At 40.6% G+C, this 17964-nt stretch overlaps 1 protein-coding gene across 2 annotated transcripts in view; it reads right to left on the reverse strand.

The window, feature by feature from the left end:
• Positions 1 to 17964, reverse strand: part of LOC112215547 (phospholipid phosphatase-related protein type 5) — a 103300-nt gene that overhangs the window by 77705 nt on the left and 7631 nt on the right. The window lies entirely within an intron of this gene.

Consider the following 17964-nt stretch of genomic DNA (forward strand, 5'->3'; position numbering starts at 1 on the left):
GACTGCTCTCCACAGGGCTCTGGTCAAAAGTAGTGCACTATATAGGGAATAGGGTACCATTTGGGACTCTGTGCGCTTATTGAAAGAAACCCTACGACTCAGAGACCATCCAGATAAGTTCCTTATCACAATGATTTATAAACCTCTGAATGCTGTGTAGCTGTAACTGTGTAACGACTGCCTTTGCAAAAAATAGTTACTATTATTTTTGTCTGAAGAATCTGATGGACTGTCACTGCATACAACATGATGCAGAATTGAATATCAAAGGAAATGGCTCTCTGTTGTGGGCTCCATTCTGTCCCATCTTCCCTACGTGGGGGCTAACTGGGTATCAACTCGTATACGCCAGGGCCAGTTAATGAGCTGTGTTTGCGCGTGCGTGGGTGTGTGCTACAGAAACTTCCCCAATGTTCCAATAGAAACGGGACTAAATTAAAACATGAAAGATTTGACAAAATCTGTCTGTATCCAGGATGAGACTCCCCTCTGAGTCTCTCTGGTTCCTCTTGAGGTTTCTTCTCGACAACAAAGAGAGGAAGAATAGAAAGCTCATCAAAACACATTCAACTTTCAATCTTACTACACGACACCATCATTCTCTCTGCAAATCCTTGACCATAAATAAGAACTACTGAAAATGCCTCTGAGATTCTGGTACCGAAACATATTTCATAAATATGGATCATGTTTTGTCCATGACACATGCAAAATACTTACATTATGTTTCTCTGAAGAGGGATGGGCATCAATTACAAATTACTATTACAAAAATAAAACTACAAAATACACTAAAGACCAATGTATCTAAGTAAAATAAAACATAATTCTGCAAAGTATTGTATTTAATTCAAATACATGTATTTTGTATTTTAAAATACAAAAAAACATTTGCAAGTAGCCGGCCGAACAGCAACATCATTCTCAGTAACGGTTACAGAAATGTCTTACTTGCTATGACTGTAATATGTTGTTGATTATCTACCTTAGTTGAATGCGCTGTCACTCTGGAGTGTCTGCTAAATGACCAAAATGTTCATGCAAACACTGAGCGTACAACAGTATAAACACCTTAAATCCACTTCAATCAGTGTAGATTAGACAGGTTAGATTTTTAAGCCTTGAGACAATTGAGACATGGATTGTGTATGTGTGCCATTGAGAGGGTCAGGAAAGACAAAAGACAAAGGGGCAAGACAAAGGATTTAGGTGCTTTTGATCAGGGTATGGTAGTACTGTAGTTGCCAGGCGCACCGGTTTGAGTGTGTCAAGAACTGCAACGCTGCTGGATTTTTCACACTCAACAGTTTCCTGTGTGTATCAAGAATGGTCCACCACCCAAAGGACATCCAGCCAACTTGACACAACTGTGGGAAGCATTGGAGTCAACATGGGCCAACATTCCTGTAGAACGCTTTAGACACCTTGTTGTCCATGTCCCAACAAATTGAGGCTGTTTTGAGGGCAAAGGGGGTACATCTCAATATTAGGAACATGTTCCTAATGTTTTGTACACTCAGTATATGTGAAAGTGAACAACTGCAAAGCACACTGGGTACTGTCATTGGCCTTGTTTTGGGGTGGAGCTCATTTAAGTAAAACTCAGCATGCTTTGCAATTGTTTAGTTTGTTTTGTTCATTTAGTAGATGGTCTTATCGAATCAAATCATGAAATACATTTGATTTGATCTTTTAGAAAGAATACAACAAATACAAATAACAACATCATACAAACATCACAGCTGCCCAGACCCACACAACCCCATCTCTAGCGCCCGCTTCACATTCCGCCACATGGCCTGAAACTGAACAATTTTGTTTCTCTTTGTAGCCCATGCACTTTCAATATTTTAATAATAAATCATTTGATTTTTCCATTGTGTTAATGATGGCGGCTTGATTGATTTCCATGTTTTTAGTATATGTTTTTTCAAGATGAGTGATGAGAAGAGAATCGTTCAGCCCATTGGATATCTCACTACACCCCCATATACCATGTCTTTAAATATGCAAATAAAATATTTGTCACATGCTTCGTAAACAAGAGGTGTAGTTGTGGCCAAAAGTTTTGAGAATGACACAAATATAAATTTTCACAAAGTTTGCTGCTTCAGTGTCTTTAGATATTTTTGTCCTATGTTACTGTGGAATACTGAAGTATAATTTTAAGCATTCCATAAGTGTCAAAGGCATTTATTGACAATTACATGAAGTTGATACAAAGAGTCAATATTTGCAGTGTTGACCCTTCTTTTCAAGACCTCTGCAATCCGCCCTGGCATGCTGTCAATTAACTTCTGGGCCACATCCTGACTGATGGCAGCCCATTCTTGCATAATCAATGCTTAGAGTTTGTCAGAATTTGTGGGTTTTTGTTTGTCCACCCGCCTCTTGAGAATTGACCACAAGTTCTCAATGGTCGGGGAGTTTTCTGGCCATAGACCCAAAATATCTATGTTTTGTTCCCCGAGCCACTTAGTTATCACTTTTACCTTATGGCAAGGTTCTCCATCATGCTGGAAAAGGCATTGTTCATCACCAAACTGTTCCTGGACGGTTGGGAGAGGTTGCTCTCGGAGGATGCGTTGGTACCATTCTTTGTTCATTTCTGTGTTCTTAGGCAAAATTGTGAGTGAGCCCACTCCCTTGGCTGAGAAGCAACCCCACACATGAAAGGTCTCAGGATGCTTTACTGTTGGCATGACACAGGACTGATGGTAGCGCTAACCTTGTCTTCTCCGGACAAGCTTTTTTCCAGATGCCCCAAACAATCGGAAAGGGGATTCATCAGAGAAAATGACCCAGTCCTCAGCAGTCCAATCCCTGTACCCTTTGCAGAATTTCATTCTGTCCCTGATGTTTTTCCTGGAGAGAAGTGGCTTCTTTGCTGCCCTTCTTGACACCAGGCCATCCTTCAAAAGTCTTCACCTCACTGTTCGTGCAGAAGCACTCACACCTGCCTGTTGCCATTCCTGAGCAAGCTTTGAACTGGTGGTGCCCCGATCCCGCAGCTGAATCAACTTTAGGAGACGGTCCTGGCGCTCGCCGGACTTTCTTGGGCGCCCTGAAGCCTTCTTCACAACAATTGAACCGCTCTCCTTGAAGTTCTTGATGATCCGATAAATGGTTGATTTAGGTGAAATCTTACTGGCAGCAATATCCTTGCCTGTGAAGCCCTTTTTGTGCAAAGCAATGATGAAAGCACATGTTTCCTTCCAGGTAACCATGGTTGACACAAGAAGAACAATGATTCCAAGAACCACCCTCCTTTTGAAGCTTCCAGTCTGTTATTCGAACTCAATCAGCATGACAGAGTGATCTCCAGCCTTGTCCTCATCAACACTCACACCTGTGTTAACGAGAGAATCACTGACATGATATCAGCTGGTCCTTTTGTGGCAGGGCTAAAATGCAGTGGAAATGTTTTGGGGGGGATTCAGTTCATTTGCATGGCAAAGAGGGACTTTCCAATTAATTGCAATTCATCTGATCACTCTTCATAACATTCTGGAGTATATGCAAATTGCCATCATACAAACTATGGCAGCAGACTTTGTGAACATTTATATTTGTGTCATTCTCAAAACTTTTGGCCACGACTGTAGAATAACAGTGAAATGCTTACTGCATTCCCAACAATGCAGAGACAAAAAATATATAAATAATAACACAAGGAATAAATACACAATTGTTAACAATAACTTGGTTATATACACAGGGTACCAGTACCTAGTTGATGTGCTGGGGTACGAGTTAATGGAGGTAGATACTGTATGTACATACAGTATAGTTAGGGATAAAGTGACTGGGAAACAGGATAGATAATAAAAAGTAGCAGAAAAAGAGCTAGTGGAAAAAGGGTCAATGCAGATGGTCCTGGTAGCTATTGGTTAACTATTGAATGAACTATTTAGCAGTCTTATGGCTTGGGGGTATAAGCTGTTCAGGGTCCTGTTGGTTCACACCATAGTGCCACCAGACTTTTGTTAGCAATACAGTGTGAACAGGGCCACTATAAAGAAATGGTATAGAAAATACGTATTTTAAATACATGTAACAGAGATACTTCCCATCTCTGCTCTGAAGTACAATGCCCAAAGCTGTACAATTACCATGACGTTATTACTGTATTATACAGAACTTAGAATTCAAGAACGTCTAAACTACAGGGTGCATTGTTTTCTTTCAAATGCACGTTGACTTCTTCAACAACATAGCCAACGATATACTTCATGTAAGTAAATCGGGAAGGTTCAAAATAGACTGTAGCTAAACACATCTATAACTTCAGATATCCCGAGGCAGACAGTCTATCCACCATGCCGTTTACTGTTCAGCATATATTTGATTTCATCACCGCATCTGAATAAACACCACTTATAAGAAGGCGAAGCAACGGAGGACAACTTCAAAGTTGCACGCTTCAAGCAGTTGAGGCTTATCTGCCGTGCCACACTTCAAAAGAAATGCATAACACTGTCTTTAACACAACTTAGAAGATATGAAGGGATCCTGTTAGCTATTTTATTTAATGTAAATATTAGTGGCAGCCAGGCTGAGGAATAGTGAAACCAAGAAGCATTGGGAGATGTGGAAAAGGTCCATGCTCTCCTGTTGTCACTGTAATGGGAGTCAGAGGCAGTTTGACACCTGAATCTGTAATGTGACTGCTGTGAATTAATAAACATGTGGTGGTGCCTCTTTCTGTGATGACTGTCATTAGCGTTGCCTGTGAATCTTAATGAGCTAAACTAGGGTAAATATACTGTGAAATTTGGCACTCATATATTATTAGAAGTACTCTGTCACTAGTTTATAACAACTCCTTCCTTTATGGCAAATAACCAACATGTCTGTTTGTTGCATTTACAGTTTTCACAGTCTATTTTGCGTGATCATGCAACATAGAACTGTATATGTACAGTATAGTGGTTGATACCAATCTGGTTGTGTTAGCAAAACTACCACCTAAACAGCACATACTGTGTTATTTAATTGAATAAACGGCCATTCATTCTTTACACAATATATTACTTCTGTGACATGGTAAAGGAGAAGAAGGTCAAGTGTCTTGGTTTAGATTGTAAACATACTGTATTAGGTATCTCTCCCCTGGTCTCTATTGCTATTTCTATCTCTATCTCTGTCTTGGTGTAGACACTGTATCTCTCTTCTGTAGGCTACTGTATTTATATTACTATCTCTATCTTGGTGTAGACATCGCTGGTGTACCAGGGATTCTTTCTAGGGACTGATAGATACTGTAAGAAGATAATTACTAAGTAGATCAAGCTCATCGAGACTCATCCCTGGGGTCATTAACTGTGTAATTAATAATACATGCAAATATGTTGAACGCTCCAAGCTAACTTATTTTCTCTCTGCCTGTTTACGTACACTTTGGCGTCTCCTTCCCTTGTGCAAAGCTTAATTCTGTGAAAACTTAGAACATGGGAGAACTCACATGGAACATCTACAGCTCTAAGAATGTAGAAATTATACCAGACATTCTACTTGTTGTCTCAACAGGAAAGGGTTTGAGATTGTTACAGATTCCAATCATGAGTACAATCGCTACCACTGTGAATCTTGATTCTGTCTACCTTAAGCCATTATTACCAAGATCAAACAACCTTCCTTTGACAATCACATCCATAATAGGTATTGCAATAGACATGTCCTTTATTGGACACAATTGTGTTTCGGCAGCAGTTCAAATTTGTTCTGCAGAATCTCCCAGAATAAACAATTATCGTACATGATAAGATTATGTATTGCCTTTATCTTGGAGGTGCAATATCTTACCCAAAATGGTGGGATTTTGCAAAGCGAAAACTAGTTGTGACCACCATTGTGGTGTAGGACCTTTCTGCCGTTTTCCTCTGCATTAACACCCACCACCAACCACTCCGTGCAGGAAATGTCACCTACAGAGAACATTCTTTACCACAAAGGTACAACGTACAATTGGAGAAAGACTGATGCAGTCTTTGTTGGGTGATTATATAGTTATGTGAATGGGATGGTAAAGTTACATCAAGTTAAACATGATGAAGTTACATAAGAAAAGCAGTTGTTGCTATGTATTTTCCTATTCAGAAACAAATTGCCTACAGTGCATTCGGAAAGTATTCAGACCCCTTTACTTTCCCAACATTTTGTTATGTTACAGTCTTTTTCTAAAATTGTTTAAATAATTTCCCCCACACCAATCTAGACACATTACCCCATAATGACAAAGCAAAACAGGTTTTTAGATTATTTTTTTTTTCAAATTTATAAAAAACAAAATACTGAAATATCACATTTACATAAATATTCAGACCCTTTACTCAGTCCTTTGTTGATGGACCTTTGGCAGTGATTACAGCCTTGAGTCTTCTTGGGTATGATGCTACAAGCTTGGCACACCTGTATTTTGGGAGTTTCTCCCATTCCTCTCTGCAGATCCTCTCAAGCTCTGTCAGGTTGAATAGCTGCTGCACAGCTATTTTCAGGTCTCTCCAGAGATGTTAGATTGGGTTCAAGTCTGGGCTCTGGCTGGGCCACTCAAGGACATTCAGAGACTTATCCCGAAGTCACTCCAGCGTTGTCTTGACTGTGTGCTTAGGGTCATTGTCCTATTAGGAGGTGAACCTTCGCCCCATTCTGAGGTCCTGAGCGCTCCAGAGCAGGACATCCCCACAGCATGATGCTGCCACCACCACGCTTCACCGTAGGGATGGTGCCAGTTTTCCTCCAGATGTGACGCTTGGCATTCAGGCCAAAGAGTTCAATCTTAGTTTCATCAGACCAGAGAATCATGTTTCTCATGGTTTGATAGTCTTTAGGTGCTGTTTGGCAAACTCCAAGCGAGCTGTCATGTGACATTTATTGAGGAGTTGCTTCCGTCTGCCCCCTCTACCATAAAGGCCTAATTGGTGGAGTGCTGCAGAGATGGTTGTCCTTCTGGAAGTTTCTCCCATCTCCACAGAGGAACTCATGTTCTTGGTCACCTCCCTCAGGCCCTTCTCCCCCGATTGCTGAGTTTGGCCGGGTGGCCAGCTCTAGGAAGATTCTTGGTGGTTCCAAACTTTTTCCATTTATGATGGAGGTCACTGTGTTCTTGGGGACATTTATTGCTACATAAAATGTTTTGGTACCCTTCTCCAGATCTGTGCCTGTCACGTTCTGACCTTAGTTCCTTTTTTATATCTTTGTGTTAGTTTGGTCAGGGTGTGAGTTGGGGTGGGTAGTCTATGTTCTTTTTTCTATGTTGTATTTCTGTGTTTGGCCTGGTATGGTTCTCAATCAGAAGCAGCTGTCGATCGTTGTCTCTGATTGAAAATCATACTTAGGTAGCCTGTTTTCCCCATTTTGGTTGTGGGTGATTGTTTTCTGTTTTGTGCGTATTCCTTTACAGAACTGTTTCGTTTTCGCTCTTTATTATTTTTGTCATTTCAGTGTTCGGTTTATTTTGTTTATTAAAATGAACACTTACCACGCTGCACCTTGATCCTCTTCTCCTTCACCAGACGAAAACAGTTACAGAGCCTCAACACAATCCTATCTTGGAGCTCTATGGACAATTCATTCGACCTCATGTCTTGGTTTTTGCTCTGACATGCACTGTCAACTGTGGGATGTTATATGGACAAGTGTGTGCTTTTCCAAATCATGTCCAATCAATTGGATTTGTAGAAACATCTCAAGGGTGATCAATGGAAACAGGATGCACCTGAGCTAAATTTCAAGTCTGATACCAAAGGGTCTGAATTCTTATGTAAATAAGATATTTATATATTTTTTAATCCATTTTACAATAAGGCCATAACGTAACAAAATGTGGAAAAGGTCAAGGTGTCTGAATACTTTCCGAAGGCACTGTATGTACTTTAGAATTACATATGGGAAATCTCACTCTTACAGAACACAAAATGAAACTAGATATGGAATAACCATTTTGAGAAGATAATGGTAGACTGCTGCTTTCAATATCAAGCCTATATATTATAGACACGGCGCCTGGTTGAGGCTCAGTGTTAAATTCTAATCTCCCTGCCATCATAGCTAAGCCAATATGACACCAATCTCGATGAAAATGTGCAAATCAACTTGCTTGGAGGTCCACAACACACTTCTTGCCTCTCGTCATGAGCCATCGGTCTGTTACCGAGAACCACATACCGGATTTTTAACAGGGTCGTTAGCAGTAGGGTCACCAGACAATTTCCCCCAGAACTAGCTGAATATTTAGCCGTGGTTTTCGAGCTGAGGTTAATCAATAGATTCAAGCACATATTTTAATTAGCTAGGTTACCTAGCTAACATTAACTTGCTTGTACAATGTCCAGCAGTTATCCTCTGTAGCTAGCTAGCACCAGTCAGCTGAAAGCTAGCTAGCTAACGAACAGGCAAATACAGTAAAGGTATCTAGCCAATAAATGTATTTTTGTTTTGATTAGCTAGCTGGCGAAGTAGCTAACTAGTTAGCTCTCATCTGGCTGGTAGAACATTAGCTAACGATGGGAAGGAAAGCTAGGCATATCAAAGAAGGAAAGCTAGACATATCGTCTAGCTAGGCATGTCATCCAAAAAGTTATACTTTTGACTCATCTGTCCATAGAACATTCTAACAAGAGTCTTGATGATCATCCAGGTGCTTCCAGGTGCTTTTTTGGCAAACTTGAGTTATCTTTTTGTATGAGATGGGTCCCATTATGTCTGTCAAAAACCAAACACTACATTCCAAAGTAAGAACCTCATACCAACGGTCAAGCATGGTGGTAGTAGCGTGATGGTTTGGGGATACTTTGCTGCCTCAGGACCTGGACGACTTGCTTTAATAAAAGGAACCATGAATTCTGCTCTGTATTAGACAATTATACAGGAGAATTTCAAGCCATCCGTCTGTGAGCTGAAGCTGAAGCACAACTGGGTCATGCAGGAAGACAGTGATCCAAACCACATAGTCAAGTCTACATGAAAATGGTTCAAAAGCAACACATTTTAAGTTTTGGAACGGTCTAGTCAAAGTTCAGACCTAATCCCAATTGATATGTTGTGGCAGGACTTGACGCCAGCAGTTCATGCTTGAAACCCCACAAATGTTGCTGAGTTAAAATAGTTCTGCATGGAAGAGTGGGCCAAAATTCTTCCACATGATGTGAGAGACTGATCAACAACTACAGGAAGCACTTGGTTGCATTCATTTTTTTTTTTTTGTCACACCCCGACCTTAGTCTTTGTATTGTCTAGGGTTTTTTGTATGTCTAGGGGTTTTTCTAGTCTAGGTGTTTATATCAGAGGCAGCTGTTTATAGTTGTCTCTAATTGGGGACCATATTTAGGTGGCCATATTCCTTGGGTATTTTGTGGGTTGTTATTCTATGTTGCCTGTTTGCACTAGTCATATAGCTTCACGGTTCGTTTTGTTGTTTTGTATAGTTTTGTTCAGTGTTCTCTCTTTCATTAAAGAGTTATGTACGCTTACAACGCTGCGCCTTGGTCTCCTCATTATGGCGACCGTGACATTGTTGCTATTTGTAAACTCAGGTTCCCTTTATCTAATATTCGGTTTTGGTTGAAGATCTGATAACATTCAGTATCAAAAATATGCAAAAATAGAGAATCAGAAAGGGGGCAAATAGTTTTTCACCACATTTCTCTTCAGAGTTTTGTACTCGTCTAATGACTTCGTGTTTTGTAGGTTTTTCTCAGCAGTTTGTTATTTGTTACAGTGTTTGTATCAGGAGTTATCAAAATTGCTCTTGATGATCCACAGGGTTCTGCAGGCTTTTTTTGTATAAGCCCAGTGCTACTGTAACAGGAGTTAGTACTGCAATGAATATTCACTAAATCACACATTTTTCATCATTTGTTTTTGGTTGAATCTCCTACTGGTATTTTTTGGGCTCTGTGTGTCATCAGCACTGTGCGCGCTAGCTCGTTCAGAGTTGTTTAAATCTGAATGAGCTAGGCTGTGTTCTCTCCCGCCTCCCATTTTTAAGCACGATACTCACTAAATGGAAATTGTAACCTCTGAAAACGTTGTACTTTACACGTAATAGTATTGGTCACATATTGTACTGTGTAAACAGTCTTTGTGTGGTGTCATGATTTCATGTTATAAGTTTGTCTTCCTGAGGTAATAAGACGAAGCTAGCTTGCCAGCTTGCTAGCAGGCTAATGTTAGCACCTCGATAGTGTTAGTTCAGTGTCAGTGGTCGAGCTACCGTTGGTTCAGCTTCGTTTTCATCTTCTGACAGGTGAGGCACAGCAAATATATAGCCTGTACGACATCCAGCCCTGATGTCCCCTTTCCTTTTCCCCTGTGATCCAGGTATAGAAATTATGTTTGAAATATGTGTGGGTGGGTTTTTGTCTATTCATGAATAAGTTCTGTGTCCGATTCAATTCGGCTAATTGGCTCATTCATTGAGCCTAGTTTACAAGGTTTTTTCATTGAACCTCCTTTTTAGCATAGGATTTTGATATTCTATTGATGGTATTGAGAACATGGTTCATATTTGTTATGCTGTATTATAAACTGGGTGGTTCGAGCCCTGAATGCTGATCAGCACATTGAGGGTTTGTGGTATGGTCAATATACCACGGCTAAGGGCTGTATCCAGGCACTCTGCGTTGTGTCGTGAGGAGAACAGCCCTTAGCAGTGGTATATTGGCAATATACCACACCCACTTGTGCCTTATTGCTTAATTATAATGTTTATAAAAATGCTGCATAATCACCCCTCGGTGTAAAAAAACTATGTTGAGCATAAAAATAAATTAGGAACACCTTCCTTTGAGTCTCTTTGCCCTCAGAAAAGCCTCAATTCTTCAGGATATGGACTCTACAAAGTGTTGAAAGCATTCCACAGGGATGCCGGCCCATGTTGACTCCAATGCTTCCCACAGTTGTGTTAAGATGGCTAAATGTCCTTTGGGTTGTGGACCATTCTTGATACACACAGGACACTGTGGAGCATGAAAAACCCCAGCAGCATTGTAGTTCTTGACACAAAACGGTGTGCCTGGCACCTACTACCATACCCCGTTCAAAGGCACTTAAATATTTTGTCTTGCTAATTCACCCTCCGAATGGCACACATACAGTGCACACTCCATGTCTCAAGACTTAAATACTTTAACCTGTCTCCCCACCTTCATCTACGCTGATTAGAGTGGATTTAGCAAAGGACATCAATAAGGGATCATTGCTTTCACCTGGATTCACCTGGTCAGTCTATGTCATGGAAAGGTGTCCTTAATGTTTTGTACACTCAGTGTATATAATTTGGCTGTATGTAGTTTTAGACATAGGCCCATTGTAAATATGTATAATTGTTGCCTCGCTATCTTTATTGCAAAAAATGTATTCAAGTACAAACAGTGACATTATCTTGACAGGGGTAATGAACTGTCCATTGATCAGTATTTTATTATGATTTTTTGTTGTTGTGACATGTATTACTAAAATAAAGGTTTAAGGAAATACATGCATGCACCACATTATTACAAAACAAAACTGCTCAATTAAGCCTGATGGTCTTGTATGTACAAAAACAAAGTTGTTTTAATTTCATACAAAAAGCATGAAAAGGTAACGTAATGGGATAATATCTTACTGTGATGAGTGAAGAATCCAATACTTTCCCTTGTATGTGGTACAAGTCACATTATTGTGGGGGCACCTCCTCTAAGAGTATGAATTTGGCTTTTTGAGAAGGTTTGAATCCTAAGCAACCTGCCAAAACATAGTTTGAAGTACAATACCAACATAGCTACTGTAGTAGGTCAACGCTGTGTGCTGGAAAACCTTGGTAGAGCATGGGTGGAATAGGCATTGTGGTGCTCGTGAATTTTCTTTCTTTTTTGGCTTCAGACCAATGCCTCTTCTCACTTCAAACTGTGTTTTTTGTTTTGAATTGTCTAATATAGCGATTACAGTACATTTGGGACCTTTGCCTAACAAGCTTGAAATCACTTAGTGAGAAGCACTCAGATGAATGAGGTGAATGAGAAAGTACGAAAGTCTTGCAAAGTCGGGTGGATAAATCAGTTTTCAAATGCGTGAGACAAGTGTAAAATTCCACAACCTCATAAATCGAGTCTATTAAAGCGCAAGACCAAAGCCACAGTATTTGACTTTTATTCACAACTAGACTATGTTTGATAGATTAAATAAAGAGTTCATTGCGCTGGCCATGTGATACAGTCACAGTGAGATGTGTGAGGGAAGGTCTTGGTGACTATGCACATAGCTTAAAGGAGAGTAACAAATGCATTTGTTATATCTTATTCTCTTTAAAGAGGTCGCCACGGTGCAATGCTGGATTATATTGGAGGAAAATTAATTCCGGTCTATAATGTTACATACTGTATTTTATGCATATATACAATGTAACTATATGAATATCAATTAAACACACCCTGGTTCATTATTGCTGTAATATTTCAGAGGCAAATGAGATAAATACAGAACAGCAGTGCAACCTCTAGTGGATTAAGACTGAAATGCAGATACAGTGCCTTCAGAAAGTATTCACACCCCTTTACTTTTTCCACATTTTGTTGTACAGCCTCAATTTAAAAAGGATTAAATAGAGATTTTCTGTCACCGGCCTACACACAATATCCCATAATGTCAAAGTGGAATTGTGTTTGTGGAAATGTTTACAAAATAATAAAAAATGAAATGCTGAAATGTCTTGAGTTAACCCCTTTGTTATGGCAAGCCTAAATGCATTAAGGAGTCATGTCACATAATAAGTTGCATGGACTCACTCAGTGTGCAATAATAGTGTTTAACATGATTAGTGAATGACTACTGTACCCCACACCTACTGTACAATTATATGTAAGGTTCCTCAGTCGAGCAGTGAATTTCAAACACAGATTCAACCACCTATTGGTAGATGGGTAAAAAAAGCAGACATTGAATATCCCTTTCAGCATGGTGAAGTTATTCATTACACTTTGGATGGTGTATCAATACACAGAATCACTACAAAGATACAGGCGTCCTTCCTAACTCAGTTGCCAGAGAGGAAGGAAACCACTCTGGGATTTCACCATGAGGCCAATGGTAACTTTAAAACAGTTACAGAGTGTAATGGTTGTGATAGGACAAAACTGAGGATGGATCAACAACATTGTAGTTACTCCACAATACTAACCCAACTGACAGAGTGAAAAGAAGGAAGCCTGTACAGAATAAACATTTTGTTTGCAACAAGGCACTAAAGTCCCTGTGTCCAAGAACACTAAGGTAACCTGCTTGTTTGACTACTGACCCGTAACACTTACCTCTGTAGCCATGAAGTGCTTTGAAAGGCTGGTCATGGCTCACAACACCATTATCCCAGAAACCCTAGAACCACTCACATTTGCATACAGCCCCAACAGATCCACAGATGATGCAATCTCTATTGCACTCCACACTGCCCTTTCACACCTGGATAAAAGGAACACCTATGTGAGAATGCTATTTATTGACTACAGCTCAACGTTCAACACCATAGTGCTCACAAAGCTCATCACTAAGTTAAGGACCCTGGGACTAAACATCTCCCTCTGCAACTGGATCCTGGACTTCCTGATGGGCTGCCCCCAGGTGGTAAGGGTAGGCAACAACACATATGCCACACTGATCCTCAACACGGGGGCCCCTCAGGCGTGCGTGCTCAGTCCCCTCCTGTACTCCCTGTTCACCCACGACTGTGTGGCCTAGCACGATTCCTCCTCCACAATTAAGTTTGCTGACGACACAACAGTGTTAGGCCTGATCACTGACAACGATGAGACAGCCTATAGGGAGGAGGTCAGAGACCTAGCAGTGTGGTGCCAGGACAGCAACCTCTCCATCAACATGAGCAAGACAATGAGGCTGATCGTGGACTACAGGAAAAGGAGGGCCGATCATGCCTCCATTCACATCGATGGGACTGTAGTGAGCAGGACCGAGAGTTTCAAGTTTCTTGGTGTCCACATCACCAACAAACTATCATGGTCCAAACCCACCAAGACAGTCGTGAAGAAGGCACAAAAACGCCCTTTCCCCCCTCGGGAGACTGAAAAGATGTGGCATGGGCCCGCAGATCTGTAAAAAGACCTACAGCTGCACCATCGAGAGCATCCAACCGTAACGCGCTACAGGCGCTAGTGAGTACAACCCAGTACATCACTGGGGCCAAGGTTCCTGCCATCCAGGACCTATATACTAGACAGTGTCAGAGGAAGGCCCAAAAAATTGTCAAAGACTCCAGTCTAGGTCCAAAAGGCTCTTCAACAGCTTCTACCCCCAACAGCTTCTACCCCCAAGCCATACAACTGCTGAATAATTATCCCCCCTTTGTTTTTAAACTGCTGCTACTCGCTGTTTATTCTCTATGCATAGCCATTTTACCCCTACCTACATGTACAAATTACCTCGACTAACCTGTACCCCCGCACATTGACTCAGTACCGGTACCTCCAGTATATAGCCTCGTTATTGTTATTTTATTGTGTTACTTTTTTTTTTTTTAAATACTTGAGTTTATTTAGTAAATATTTTCTTAATTCTATTTTCTTAAAACTGCATTGTTTGTTAAGATCTTGTAAGTAAGCATTTCACCTTTAGTATTCGGCATATGTGACAAATCAAATTTGAGAGAGAGATAGAAAGATAGAAAGACTGCCACTGGCGTGGACCTCCTGGGCCATCTCTTGTATCCTTCTTCTCTTTTGAAGTGCTTTCTGCCCGAGTGGAGTTAGGCTGCTGACGGAGTGAGTTGGGAGCTAGCGGGAGAGGATTGGCCTCTGTGGTGTCTTTTACAAAGGAAGCGAGGAGGAGAGCTGTGTGGAGCTTTCAGGGAGCCCTTAAGTTGATGGAGGACTGTGATGATCTAGTGTATTAAATAGGCCAAGCTGTGATACTGAGAGCCCAGAGAGACTTGGTACTACATTGTCTGGGAGAGGGCCCCTGTGTTCTTCTGTACTGGCAGATTCAACACTTCAAATGTAGGCTGCTAAAGTACATTGGGTGTGAATGCCCTGAATGTACTGCATGCAAGCTCGTCAGAGGCCAGCATTTCTGAATATATACAAATAGTTAATGGAATGTTTCTGAGATAATATCCAGACATGGTGTCCACAGTTTAGGTGATAACAATAACCTACAATAAACGCAAGGAAAAGCAGAGAAAGCAATATGCTCATCTCCAACATCCAAGCAGCTTTGGCACATGGGTTTTTCTGTTGCTCATTAGAAAAACGACATTCAGGCTTGGAGTTGTGTATTCTAACTGATTCCACGTTTGGATGAATGATGTTTGTCCCCCATGAGACACTGTAGAGGCAGTAGCCTATTTCAATGCATCAAAATCCCCAGAATGAATCTTAGATAACTCAAGAAATCTGTAAATTATTTTTGAGGTTTTTGCCGAAGATGTTTTAGTTGCACAATTTTACATCTAACTAAGATGTTTGGTGCAGTATTTCTCAAGAAAAACAATGCGCAATGTGTTGTCTTGTGTAAACTAAGTCGGGCTGCTGTCTCATTATGCTGTTGGATAGAGAGCAGTCACTGCAGCTGTTCACCACATGTTAGTGGGCAAATGGACATCATCAAATCAAAACCCAACCATAATTTACCCATTGTAACACACAGATGTTCACAACTCCGTTTTAGACAAGACTTTATGACCAAAATGATTGTATTTACACTTGTTAGTCCATTTTGACACTAGAGTAACTGTTTCTGACTCATATCGATGTCACAGAGGCCATTTTCAAAGGGATTTGTTTATTTTAAAGGCAGTCGCTCTAAAGAAAATAGAAAATATGTGACTGTCAGACTTCTGTGTTGAGGGGGCAGACTGCTCCCCACTCTCTTTCTCTCTCTCCAGAGCCAGGACTGTTGTGTGTTGTTTCTGTTCTTCCGTCTGGGCTGAGGGAGAGAGGAGAGGAGCGGTGGGACCAGTCAGCCTCTGCTTCAACCTCTTAGGCTTTCTTTTGCTCTCACTCCCACATCCCTAGCCCCTCTAACCCCTCAGAGGACCACAGGAGTGAAGCCTCAGGGGTAGAATGATGTGCAGCATTTACTGCACCAACAAGGCTTGTGCTACTGGAAGAGTGGGTCTATCTATGAGTTGACAATGACCTTCAGTTCACTTCTCTCCCACACATCCCCAGCCTAACCCATCAGAGGAACACAGGAACAACTCAATACCTTCAACAGCCCCTAAACCCACTCCCTCCTAGCACCAGCCTGGTTGGCCCAGTAGGTATTGCAGCACGTCAGTCTCCTACTCCCAGGATATGTACGTGGGCAGTCTTTACCCACCGGTCTAAAGTACACTCACATCTCCTCAGATGGCGGAGACATTTCTCATGAATGCTTTCTTTGTCTCCTTATTTCATTAAAATGACATTATACATGTGTGCCATTACATAGGATAGGCAAATTACGGACAGGAACCTTGCATGACATGCACATAATTCATATGTATTGGGATGTTATATTTTCTGAGTGGGGAGTAACTGAAACACGTACGCAGATATACAGTATGTAGATGTATATAGATGCCAAGCACAGTTGATGCATGGCAAAGTTGCACAGATGAAGTAAGATCCACTGGATTGATAGATGCTGATGAATAACTATGATATCTTTCATTTCAATTTACGGAGAAACTGTGGTGGTTAGTCATCAATGTACACAATAGGACTTTCCTCTCAGTAAACATGATGATATTTAAGTGGGTTTTGTTAGTAAATAACTGTTTGTGTTAGGTCTCAATCATTTGTGAGGATGCCAAAGTGGGCTATAATTGTTCACACTTCTGGCAAATTGAGAGGAGGAGACGAGAGAAGGAGCAGGCTCATTTCACACCTAATGTGAAACGATTAGGCCGATGATTTTGGTGGAGTTCAATTATGATGATGATGGTGATGATGTTCTTTCAGAGAACATGTGATGCTAATAAAGTCGTGATTAAACAGCCTTGTGTATTCTGCAGGTGAAAATCACAGCGTTAATAACTCGCAGAGCCAGCTCAGTTCATTTGCTGTGACATTTTCACATATCCCGTCTCCTCGTTCTCCCTCATAAATATGTGTAGAGATGAGTTAGATCTCTGAGTAAAACTGAGAAGTTCAAGGCTACATCATTGTGTTCATTAGGTTCAGTGTTTCCTAAGGGTACAGGAAATGAAATGAAGAGGAAATATTTTCAAGATGGAGCTGAAGTTGTTAGAAATTAATTTGGATTTACAATCGCTCCAATTAACAGAAGACAAACTGTATAAACAGTTAGAACAGTATAACACTGACGGAAAAACAACATGAATTCATGCGAAAATATTTGTTTTCGGGGACACTTCACGTGACATTTTACATATGAAAACATGTATTTTTGGAACACTTCACATGTGAATTCATGTGTTTTTGGAACACTTCACATGTGAATTCATGTGTTTTTGGAACACTTCACATGTGAATTCATGTGTTTTTGGAACACTTCACATGTGAATTCATGTGTTTTTGGAACACTTCACATGTGAATACATGTGTTTTTGGAACACTTCACATGTGAATTCATGTGTTTTTGGAACACTTCACATGTGGCAGAAATGAGTCATTATGATACACAGCGCTTTTAAAATACAGTGTTTCTTCTTACATATTTGACATACATGACATGTTTATTCATACAGTAATTATTATTCAACATGTCCTCACCTGGGCTTTGAACTCACAATCTCTTGGTTCACGGCATTCTGATATTTCTGCTACCATGTCTGTGTCAATGGCTGGTTTCACCTCTATTCCTACACTTTTGACTTCTAAGTAAATATCAGCTTGGTTAAAAATACACTCAAGAAAACTATTATATTTGTCATTGCGATTCAGGAGTAACACTGAAACAGAATAATATGCCTGCCAACATTAAACTATACAGAGAACGGTGAAATATCTGAAATAGGTAAAGGAAATCAAT

The sequence above is a fragment of the Oncorhynchus tshawytscha genome, linkage group LG16 (assembly GCF_018296145.1).
Source record: "Oncorhynchus tshawytscha isolate Ot180627B linkage group LG16, Otsh_v2.0, whole genome shotgun sequence".
Classification (NCBI taxonomy): Eukaryota; Metazoa; Chordata; class Actinopteri; order Salmoniformes; family Salmonidae; genus Oncorhynchus; species Oncorhynchus tshawytscha.